This window comes from Helianthus annuus, chromosome 12 (assembly GCF_002127325.2).
Source record: "Helianthus annuus cultivar XRQ/B chromosome 12, HanXRQr2.0-SUNRISE, whole genome shotgun sequence".
Taxonomy (NCBI): domain Eukaryota; kingdom Viridiplantae; phylum Streptophyta; class Magnoliopsida; order Asterales; family Asteraceae; genus Helianthus; species Helianthus annuus.
Window position 1 is genome coordinate 158,793,448 of NC_035444.2, and position 11,131 is coordinate 158,804,578.

Sequence of the window (11,131 nt, forward strand, 5' to 3'; positions counted from 1 at the left end):
GTCGTCCCTCCATTTTTCACTCGAAGCCTAATAAACTCAAACTTATTAAGCAGGCAAAGGTCGGCCGGCCCATCCCACACAAATGAACGAGCCGCTTCTCTAACAGTCTCTTCGTATCCCGGGCGGCCAATCTAAGAATTGAACACTCTAAACGGTTTAGGGGCCAAAGTTTTGGTCGCCTTCCGACTGTTAATTATAGAGTGGAAAAATTTAGAATTCTCATTGCCATCCTTAGCCCACTTAACCCTCGACCTCTGCCGCAAATCTCTAGTTCTATTTTCCTCGATTTCTTGAACCAACCTAGTATTTTCCGACAAAATCCATTTCTCCTCCTCACTTAACCCTCTTTCTTCCCGCAAAATCTCCATATCCTCAATTTCCGATCTAGCGACAGCCTCTGAATCCCTTTCCTTTTTTAACATGTCGTCCCTCCATTTTTCACTCGAAGCCTAATAAACTCAAACTTATTAAGCAGGCAAAGGTCGGCCGGCCCATCCCACACAAATGAATGAGCCGCTTCTCTAACAGTCTCTTCGTATCCCGGGCGGCCAATCCAAGAATTGAACACTCTAAACGGTTTAGGGGCCAAAGTTTTGGTGATCAAAATAATAGGACTGTGATCCGACAGATGCCTAGGAAGGGCTCTCAAGCCGGCCTTTGGCCACAACCTGAAGAAACCAGAGCATACGAGGATCCTGTCGATCTTATTGAGTTTCCTACCCTTGTTTGCCCATCTCGTGAATTTACGGTCCTTCATGCCATACTCCAACAGCCTAGCATCAAAGATAAACGAATTAAAATTACTCGCACATGAGGGGATAAAGCGAGTATTGAGCCTTTCCTCCGGAGCCCGAACCGCGTTGAAATCACCGAGCAAGATCGACAACCCAGCCGAGTTATCAACCACACTCAACAACCGATCCCAAAGAGCCTTCTTAGCCTTGATGTCCTGCGGAGCATAAACATTCACGATATTGAACCGATGCCCATACCCTTTGATTTTACCACTGATGACCAGAAAGTTCCTATCCTTGATGGACCTTCCGAACTCAAACTAGTTTTTATCCCATAAATAAAGCAGGCCCCCCGACTGACCCGACGAATTGACCCACTCAACCGACACAATCTCGCAGCAACCGACACGTCCATAGGAACACATTTCGTCCTTTGAAACGCAACAAAATTAATCCCGAATTTAACCTTGATACCTTTGATCCATCTAGCTTTCTCATCTCCCCCCAACCCTCTAACATTCAAAGATAAGAAATTCATGATAGAGACGCATTAATACCTTTGCCCAAGATAACATTCTTCACCAATCCTTCACGTTCTTCCAGATCCATGCCTAAACGAACACCCAGCTTCACAGTCGCATAAGCCTCCTCATCAGCGGACAAGCCCTTACTGTTAACACCTCCGTCGGAATTGTCTGATTCAGCCGACTCCTGGATATGAGAGGGAGAGGAAGCATCGGAAACAACCTTGTGATTGAGATTAAAAGGGGCTCCACCCGAAGGGGACGACTGAGAGACCACCTTACTTGGAACACGCAAATGACTGCTGACCCCCTTATCTATCTTGTCCTTCATTAAACCTAGCAAGCGATCCAAAGAGAATGGGTCACTGTTCATTACCTCTTGGGTTCTATTCCTCTTAGTGGGCCTCACATTGTCACTTGGCCCAAATCAAAGCTTGGACTACCCCGTGGCCCAGAAGCCTGCCCCTTAGCCTCTTTCCTCCTAAACCTCTTAGATTTCTTCCCAGACTTAAAAAAGAAAAAATCATTATTCACCTCCCCTTTGTCAGTGGGACCACAACCAGTACCCGATCCCGAGGGATTATGACTGTAAAAATTCTCCCAATTAAGATTCCAAAAATCCCATCACCCTTGGCAGCCGAGCCAACCAGTTCGTCTTCACCCAACTGACCAGTCCCAATGTTCAACCCCTCGCTATTTTCAAACACTTCTTTCCGATCCCCTAAGTCCGGCACCCTGACCACCGGCGACGACGCCAACGGGGACGACTCGGCCGGAGACTCAGCCTCATCAAATCCCAAACTTCTAGTTACTAAGATTATAATGTAGGATTTGGGGGTTATAATAACAAGTAACTGGAAGAATCGTTTGGATTAGGATTCGAAGAAAAGTTGAGCCTAGCTAGCTTTAGGTTGTGCTTGTTTCAATATATTGTTTTTAAAACTTAAATTTGGTTAGCGAGTGATTTTTCAAGTTTAAGTTTAAGTTTACGATAGGAGTGACACGACTAGCTTGTTATTATTTATTGGTTAGTTTATTATTTCTAATATTTTGTATGTATTTTTAGTTATAAAATTAATATATAAATTAACTATTGTTTTATTTATCATAATTTATATGTATAAAATTTATTACTATATATTATAATTTTAGTCTAATTTATACGGTAAGTTAACTTGAGCTTCTAAAATAAAGCTCAAGCTCATGCTAATTTATTTAATAAGCTTATTTTTAGATTTGAGCTTAGGCTTAGACCACACGGTGTGGAAGGGCATGAAGAATGGGTGTGAAACGTCATGTGCCAACAAAGTCAGCATTGTGGCGTGGAAAAAAAGCATGAGGGCGGGACATGGCGTGTAAGAGGAAAAAAGATTATCTATCTCTATTATTAAAGCAAAATAACTTTGACTATTTAACTATGATGTGGCATTGCTACTTGGGCTGATAATTGAGTTTTGAGCGACAAAATGCTTTTTCCTCCTTTCTCCTCACTTGTGAAACCGCCTAATGAAGAATCTTCACATGGAAACCCAATCAATTATCAATCAGTTGAAATTCTTCTACAAAATTATGAATGCGTTTCCATTATTATTGCTTATAATCAAAACCATCTTTCTCTTGCACCCACTTCAGAAACCCTAATACACATAGCGATCTCATACCTGCTTCAGAAATCCCTAGATCTCAAACACAAGAACTCTCGGTACGTTTTCTTCTATGTCTAATGATGTAATCCGATAATCCTTTGATTCTTTCTCTTTAATCAGTGTTTAATATGTTAATCATTGATATATTTTATAAAAGCCGTGGAATCGTTTTTCAGTTTTGTTGTTCAATCGCCATTAATCCGCAACCAAGTCTCATTTTTAGGGTTTGTGGGTGTTTGAATCGGGGCTAGAGTTTAAATTCTCAATTTCTCAGATCAGGTAGGGTTTCATAATTATTGGATGTTTATCTTCAATCGTTTTCTTTCATTGTCTGCTTGAATGCATGTTTGTGATCTTAAGTTTTTTTCATTGAAATTCAATTTGATTTTGAATCTCTGTTGCATATTAAGTTGGAAGGAAGCAAATTGGGGATGATAGGTCAGATAGTGGTTTCTCCAACTTTATATATGATGAAAATAAAATATACTGTTTTAACTAATTGTATTTTTGGATGTTGGTAGGTCATGCAAGAGTTATGTGGGACAATGAAAGAAAACGCGCTCTAGGGGATTTGGATTTCTTTCATTTTGGGAACCAACAAGTAAGCGAAGATATATGTTGGACTGAAGAGTCCTTTATACCCACCCCTCCTTTTAAGATAGTAAGTAGAATTCGTTTTTCTATATCTCTAACCATATTCCCAAAGTGTAATTAGTGATGTGAACGATTAGACATTAGATTTTTCTTTTTTATTAAAGATTTTTTATTTTATTACTTCTTTTATTAAGATGAATATCTTGGATTTTCATGTTTTGTAATTTGGTTTGAGTTTATACCGTAGGAAATTGGATCGAAAGTAGGAAAATTTAATGCAACTGGGCAGCAAAGGTGTTGGATTAGGTGACAAACAGAGGGTAATACTCATAGTGTTGTTTATTTCAAATGGTGTTCAACAATAAGAAGCCAGCAATAAGAAGCCAGGCTGGGGCTTTGGTATGACTTTTTTCTGGTTTGTAATGTATGGAACTTTGTTTCGGACCTATTTTCAAAATTCATTCAATGAAGACTTAACTATTTTTAAATGATTTTCTTTTTTTAGGCAAATTTAAGTGTCTGTTTGTTTGTATTCTGATATGATATATGCATGTAAATGTGACATCAGAGGTGACTCCTCTACTGTGGAAGTTATGCGGAGGCTATGAAAGTGGTACCTTGGAGGAGCTCCTATATGTTGATATGCCAAGAGAGTATCAGAATTTATATGCAAAATCCATACAAGAAAGTGTTTTTTAGCAAATTTGAGTTGTCCGTGATGGTCAGTGACGAAAAGTCTTCTCTGCCGATTTGAAGGTTTGATTCTGCTTACTGTAGTCCTAACAGAATTTAATTACCGAATGTGATTTCATTTTGTATATTAATTTGTATTAGGTTATCGTACAGAGAAAATGTGATGGAGCATGAAGGTAGACTTGCGTTGCTGTGAAGGGACTCAAATGCACTCTTAATTTGATTGTGTGAACATTTATAGTGGTCTGTGTATGCTTGAATATGTGCGCACGCACCGGTGTGTGTGGACTCTAGATTAACTGGCATGAGTTTAGCAAGATTCTAAACGTGTAATACCAACATTTTGACACGTAAATAATGTTTTAGAGGGTTATGTATAGTTATATAGATTTAGATAATTTTAACTCACTTGATGTGTTTCTATATTCATTAAATAATGTTGTTTTGATATAATATAATTGGCCTCACTAGGTTTTGTGCAATGGGAAATGGAATGAAGAGGATGCATACCTCGAGACATCATCAGTATTAAGCTAGGTGACATTATTCTTGTCGATGCACGTCTGCTTCAAGGAGATCCTTTAAATATTGATCAAGTAATAACTTCAACTTAATTATTTAATCGTATAGTTGAATTGGTTATTCACTTTTGATACGTTTTGCAGTCAGCTCTTACAGGTGAATCTCTCCCAGTAAACAAGAATCCAAGTGACGGGGTGTAACACCCCTAAATTTTTAAACTATATATGTTTGTGTACATGTGTAGGTTATAAAATTCATAATAAAACAATGAGAATAGAAACTAGGAATAATTAGCCTAGTTAAAAATCTAAACAGAAAAGATGGGAAATCAAAGTATTTAACCCTTTCTATAAAACTTGGAAACCAGAGGGGCTAAAGGTGAAAATTTTGAAAGTTCTTTTGATTAATTGTTGGATAAACATCAGAACACACATTTGTATGTGTCCTGATTGAACCAAAACCCCAGGGACGAGCTCCATCCTTTTCAAAACCCTAGATTCTACAATTTCATTCAAAATCAAAGAATCAAAACCAAATTGAAGGTGATTCAAGGCTAAATAAGTGATCTTCATCCTTAGTATATCAAAAGGTATTCTTACTTTTGAGATGAAGATGTTTTGATGATTCATGAATTCATCTAACATAAATTATTGGTGAATTGATGGATGTTATGGTTAAATTAGGATGGATACAAGTCTAGAAATAAGTCTTATACAACACTTTGATTAATTCATGCCATACCCTATTTGTTTCAATGATTGTCATATAGGTGTGATACGGGTTTTGTGGGGATTACTTGAATTCTTGTGATATTGAAGTTAAATGATAGCTATGATGCAAGTTCAAGTGTCAATTTTGGTATTTTAATCATATTAGCAAATAAATGATGTTTTGATATGGTTAAGTAGTTAATCATGAACATGAAAATGGTATTATAATGATTATGCCTTTAAGATGTTTGATAAAATGTCTAAGTGAATTGGATTACTTGGAAATTATGAAGTAATCGCTCAATCGAGTAATTAAAAGTATGAAAGGTTGAACATCGAACCATGAGTTCTAAACAATATATTCGGATTGAATTATATAGGTGATTTGGGTGGATCATCGAGTGGGCAAGGCAGATCGGATAACCGCTTAAAAGGAAAGCTTTGAAAGGTACGTGGCTATTCGCTTCGTAATATCTTGGTTAGCACTTTTATGTTTAATAATTGAATGATAATCAATTCATTATATGGTTGGATAATACTAAAACGAAGGATTTCGTTTGTAGTATCTAAACAAGAATAAGTAGAAAATTCGAAAATTCGAAAATATAGAGATGATGAAAGTGGTGGATTCCAGTTACAAGTTTGAACGAGTCAAATTAAACTCGAAAACTACATGTTTGATTCAAAAAGGGCGATGGTTTTCGCTAGTAAAATCAAACAGGTCAAAATCACCAAAATATTAAACTTTGGTAGACTAAAATGATAAAGGTCGCTAATTAAGTTAAACAAGACAATTTGGACTTAGGTACCTTGTTATCGACACTTGAGTTTTTAGTATAATGTGTCGTAACGTAAAAGTATGTGAAGGTGTAGCCCTTATAGCAGTTTCAAGCTTATAAGTACATTTTATACTTCGTCAATGTAAACGGGTTGAATAATTAGGAAAATCCCTATAAACCCAGTGTTTAAAATAAGAAAAATTGTTTAACCAGATGTTGGATTTTTACTCCATGATGTAGATGGTCTTGTTACGGTCGCGTAGAAATAAACGTGACCTAAATCGGACTAGAAACGAACAAGTTATGATTGTTTTAGTAAAATGGTATTGAGCTGGGAATGTGCAGGTTTCCAAAACTGCACCTTCTGTCGAAATGGATGGCTCGTCGTGCCCTAAACGGTAAGACCGTCACGGGCCGCGACGCTTGTCGTGTCACGTGACACCTATGCCTTCATCCCGTCGCGCCACGCGACGGGTTACCAGTGCGGAAATTTAGTTGCTGATTGTTGTTTTGTTCATATAAACTTATATATACAACTTTTTAGCATTCATAACTAATGAATTTGAGTGTTTTGGTGATTAGGTAACTCATGGAATAGGTCGGATGAAGATCAAGCTAGTACAAGGACCGAACACGCAACTTATAAAGCTTCCGCTAATAAAATAGTTTCTTTTGCTATGAAACTTATGTGTAATAATTATAATAAGGATTGTTTGAAGGTTTAAAATCTATGTAGTTGTTGTTGTGTTAGTGTTTTGTAAAAACGACACTTTGAAAGCAATTTATATCATATAAATTATTAAATGGTCTTAAGGGTCTTACAAGTTGGTAATCAGAGCCTCGTTAAGACAAAGCGTGTTGTGTTCAAAGCTTGATCAAGATATCCGGTAAGAGTTATTTATAAAGGAGTCTAGATTTATAGAATTAGATGATGAAAAACATATGAAAAGTGTATGGGAGGAGTGTATGATTATGCTCGAATCCGGGAAATACACTAAGTAAGAAAGGTAAGGCAAGATATGTACTTGACCGAACCTAAAAAGAAACACACATTACTTGTGATTAAGTATGTGTAATATAAATTTCCATGTAATAAGGTGGAAATAAATTAAATAGTTTTGATTAACTATTGTGAACATTTCAGTTAAAGAAATGGCCGGTGAAACCGGAAAAGAATCAACATATCGTGTAACTAAGGAGATGAAAGCTACCATTTCCGAGGAAGTCGGAAAAGCCTTAGAAGCTAGTCTACCGTAGTTTATCGATAGACTACAAACTACACTCTTATCAGTAATAGACGATAAGATGAATGAAAAGAAAGATACGGGTAAATCAAAAGCGTGTCCATAATTTGGGTTTTATTCACTACTTCCAGGTTGTTAATTGTAAATAGAGGGTTTTATTCGTTTACCGTACACGTGTGACCAACTGACAATTGCTAAGGAGAATGGGAGACGAATAGGAACGACTCATAATTTGGGTTAAAGCTGAAATAGTTCCTTTAGATTCTGAACCTAAATGTTTTGGTTTCTTAAAGACCGGATCAGTTAACTCTAGGTCATTGATTTAATCAATCTCAATTAAGACAAGTGAATCTGAAGCTTTTTATTATTCGAGACCTTTGAATCGCATTCTTGGTTTGGCTACTATCTATATTCAACATTCTTTAGTGGATTTTCATGAATATAAAAGGAAGTGATACCATGGTGAAAACGAAAGCTTAGAAGGATCCATGCCCTCTCATTCTGGTGATCAGGTATTTTTAAATTATTAATCATGTCTCATTTTTAATGATGTTGTACACTGTGGTTGTAAGTAATGTATACAAGTACAATAGCTGATGATAAAACTTCCATTAGCATGAATCTTGCAAAAAGCTTTTGCTTATATTACGAGGTGTTTAAATGTTAATACACAACTGTAACAAAGAATGTTCTTAAATATAACCTTTTTATATTGTCAAGGATTAAAATCAATAACATAGTCTTATACATAGATTATTTATAAAGACACAGTTGCTGCAGGGGTAATATGATTGGTAGCAATGCCTTATATTTAGATGAGTTGATGCGGTAATCAAACGCCGGGTCTTCCTGCGACTTTAGCAGGTATGGTATCCTTGGTCTTTCTAATATCAACTACTAATAAAAATGAAATTGTTTTAGTTAATTTTGTAACTTAACTTTAACCAGTTTATCAACATGGAATGGGGTAATTTTTTGTCCTCATATTTGCCTAGATGAACACAGTAGTTAACAAATAATCTTATCCTAAAAGTTGCGGGTTTTGTTTCGAAATCAAGAAAGACACAGTCTTGATTCAGATTAGGGTTTCTGACTCTTAAATCATTGAGTTGATTGGGCAATCGTATTTGTATTGGGTTAGGTGATCGGAGTGTCGCGCTCCGGTCAAAGATAATATTTATAAACCTAATTACCCTTAACAATTAGCTAGTGGTAGTAAGGGGTCGAACCACGAATACTATGTGGTTTGCGAATAGAGTTTGAATGAATTGTAATAGTTGTCACTTTTATGAGGCTTGCTAAATTGTTTTTATGGTTTTTGTTTATTGAAAAGATGTTGAACAAGGTTCACTAAATTAATTGGATTGATTATCTACTAGAAATTAAGAAATGCAAGAACACAATTGATAACTTAAACAAGAATGAGAAAAAGGGTTCACACCCGGTTTCGGTAATTACAAACCTAGTTTTCTACAAGTTTTTGAATTGATCTAATTGGATAAATGATTAACGGATTTAGTGTACCGTGACTTAGGTGCCAATAACTATCAACATTCCTAAGAATGGACAAGAATTGTCACGGCCCCTGACCCGGTTTGACCCGTTTCAGGAGCCGCGGGACAGGAATCCCGTGGTATTTAATTTAGGCGACAGCGGAAGTCTTTTTAAAACAGGATCTTTTTAATAATTTAAACTGCTCGTTTCATAACTTAGGGATAAATTCCCAAAATTTACAATACTGTGATTTCTCAGGGAAATCTTTATTTTCAAAACATGTTCATTTATTTATTTACATTGAGCCACTTTTCTAAGCTGGGAGTGCTCCACGGCACTTTTCTTTGCTCATACCAGATCACCTGAAACATGTTTGAAAAAGGTTTTGTCAGCGGGGAAATACTGAGTGAATCATTCAGTTTACTGAAAACGACACATTTGTTATAATCTACAGTATTAAAGGGAATTACAATGTTTCTGATATCAAACCAACTACCCACAGTATTTGTCACTCGACCATCCATTGGCTAGCCCATTTGTCCAATGGTGTCTGTGACTGTGGTCAGATCACCCCTTGGCCACCCGTTTGTCCAAGTGTGACGGGAAATAAGTAATGTATACAAAACCCCACATACCGGCTGTAACTTGGTGATTACATAGACTTAATCACTGTAACTATAACTTTGAAAATAACTTGGAGTTTTGTAAAACAGTTGATAAAAAGAGAATGACTCACAAACTGTGAGAAAAGAGTTTATAAAAGAGGAATGACTCACATTGCAGATTTATGAGCAGAGTATAAGCTTTACTGATTAGCCTGCTAACCTAATTTAAATAACAATGCACACACAAACGGGATTAGTAACTAATTCAGCAGTTACGTCAATTCACGAGATTAAACCCTCACAACTATTATCAAGTGCGATACTTAACAATCCAATGGATTCACAACGAATGATAGAGCATAGTCCGAATTCGAACAGCACTCAAACATTCAAGTTGAAATCACAATGAATAACAAAGTACAAGCTCAATTTGAGCAGCACTCGGACAATCGTTGGATAGTCATAATCGATCGGACGTTGAATCGTAATAGCGATCGAGTTATTACCCTGATTGCGGCAGCACCTCGTGATCGTGTGTGTGTGTTTAGACTGATTTCAGAATAACTCAACGTTCACAGAAGGTTTGTGCAACGTTTTAACACCTCTGTTCTAATGCCAAGGTCGGCTATTTATAGCAAGTTTTGGGACTCCCTTACGGACCGTAAGCCTAACCCTTTACGGTCCGTAAGCTAAGCAGTCTAAATATAGGCTGCCTAGTGTCACGGAGTAAACTTCTAACTCACGTGTAGCGACTTAGAATCTATCTAAGTTAAGCTATGTGCCCCAACGATGTAGTGTATTGAGTGAATCGGGTTATGGTTACAAGTATTGTTTACAAAGAAACAACTTTGTATTGATTACAAGATGTTTACAAAGGAGAGTTTACAAGTACAAGTGTGATAACTTGCTAAGATGTTGGGTGATCTCCAAATGAGACCCCATTATCCTATTTATACTAGTCCTTCCTAGTTCTAGATTATTCTCCATCTAGATAATTCTTTACATAATATCTTGGATATTTATAAGTTGATTTCTAGAGCCTTCTTGCAAAATATCAAGTGTTTTCAAGGTGTTTCTAGAGAATTCTTGGCTGATCTAGAGTCTTCCGATGGCGCCAAGATGTTCCAGCAACTTGTAGGCCATTCCGGAAACTTCCGGGCAGCCCTAGACACCTCTTTAGTGTTCCAGAATCTTCCGGAACTTGCGAAAAAAGTTTTGTATTTAGGCGGATCGTGACATTCTCCCCCACCTAAATTCACGACGCCCTCGTCGTGTCGCTTACGTGGTCTTTTCTTTGTTCTCACGATCTGCATAGCGGATAAGGTTTTGCCTCGGTGCCTTGTATCCGTCTCCATGGGTGCCGTGTGAACCTCCTTGTCCTTGATGAGGTACAAGGTGTTGAGGAATGCATCGGGGATGGCGTTGGACCTATTGAAAAATGCCAACCCGAGCACAATTTTGTAGTCGTCCATGGGAATGACTGAGAAAGTAATTTTGCCCTTCCATGTCCTGATCTTGGCTTTGGCGTCATAGGTTACGCCTTCGATTGACTTAGGTTCCCCGCCAACAGCCTTCATCATTAGTCC

At 37.2% G+C, this 11,131-nt stretch overlaps 1 long non-coding RNA gene across 1 annotated transcript; it reads left to right on the forward strand.

The window, feature by feature from the left end:
* Positions 1-3,437: 3,437 nt before the first annotated feature.
* On the forward strand, positions 3,438-6,975 carry LOC110903367. The gene is made up of 6 exons (XR_002571874.1): positions 3,438-3,565; positions 3,746-3,897; positions 4,067-4,254; positions 4,663-4,787; positions 5,804-5,871; positions 6,785-6,975. It is a non-coding gene; the product is annotated as an uncharacterized LOC110903367 (long non-coding RNA).
* Positions 6,976-11,131: the final 4,156 nt, after the last annotated feature.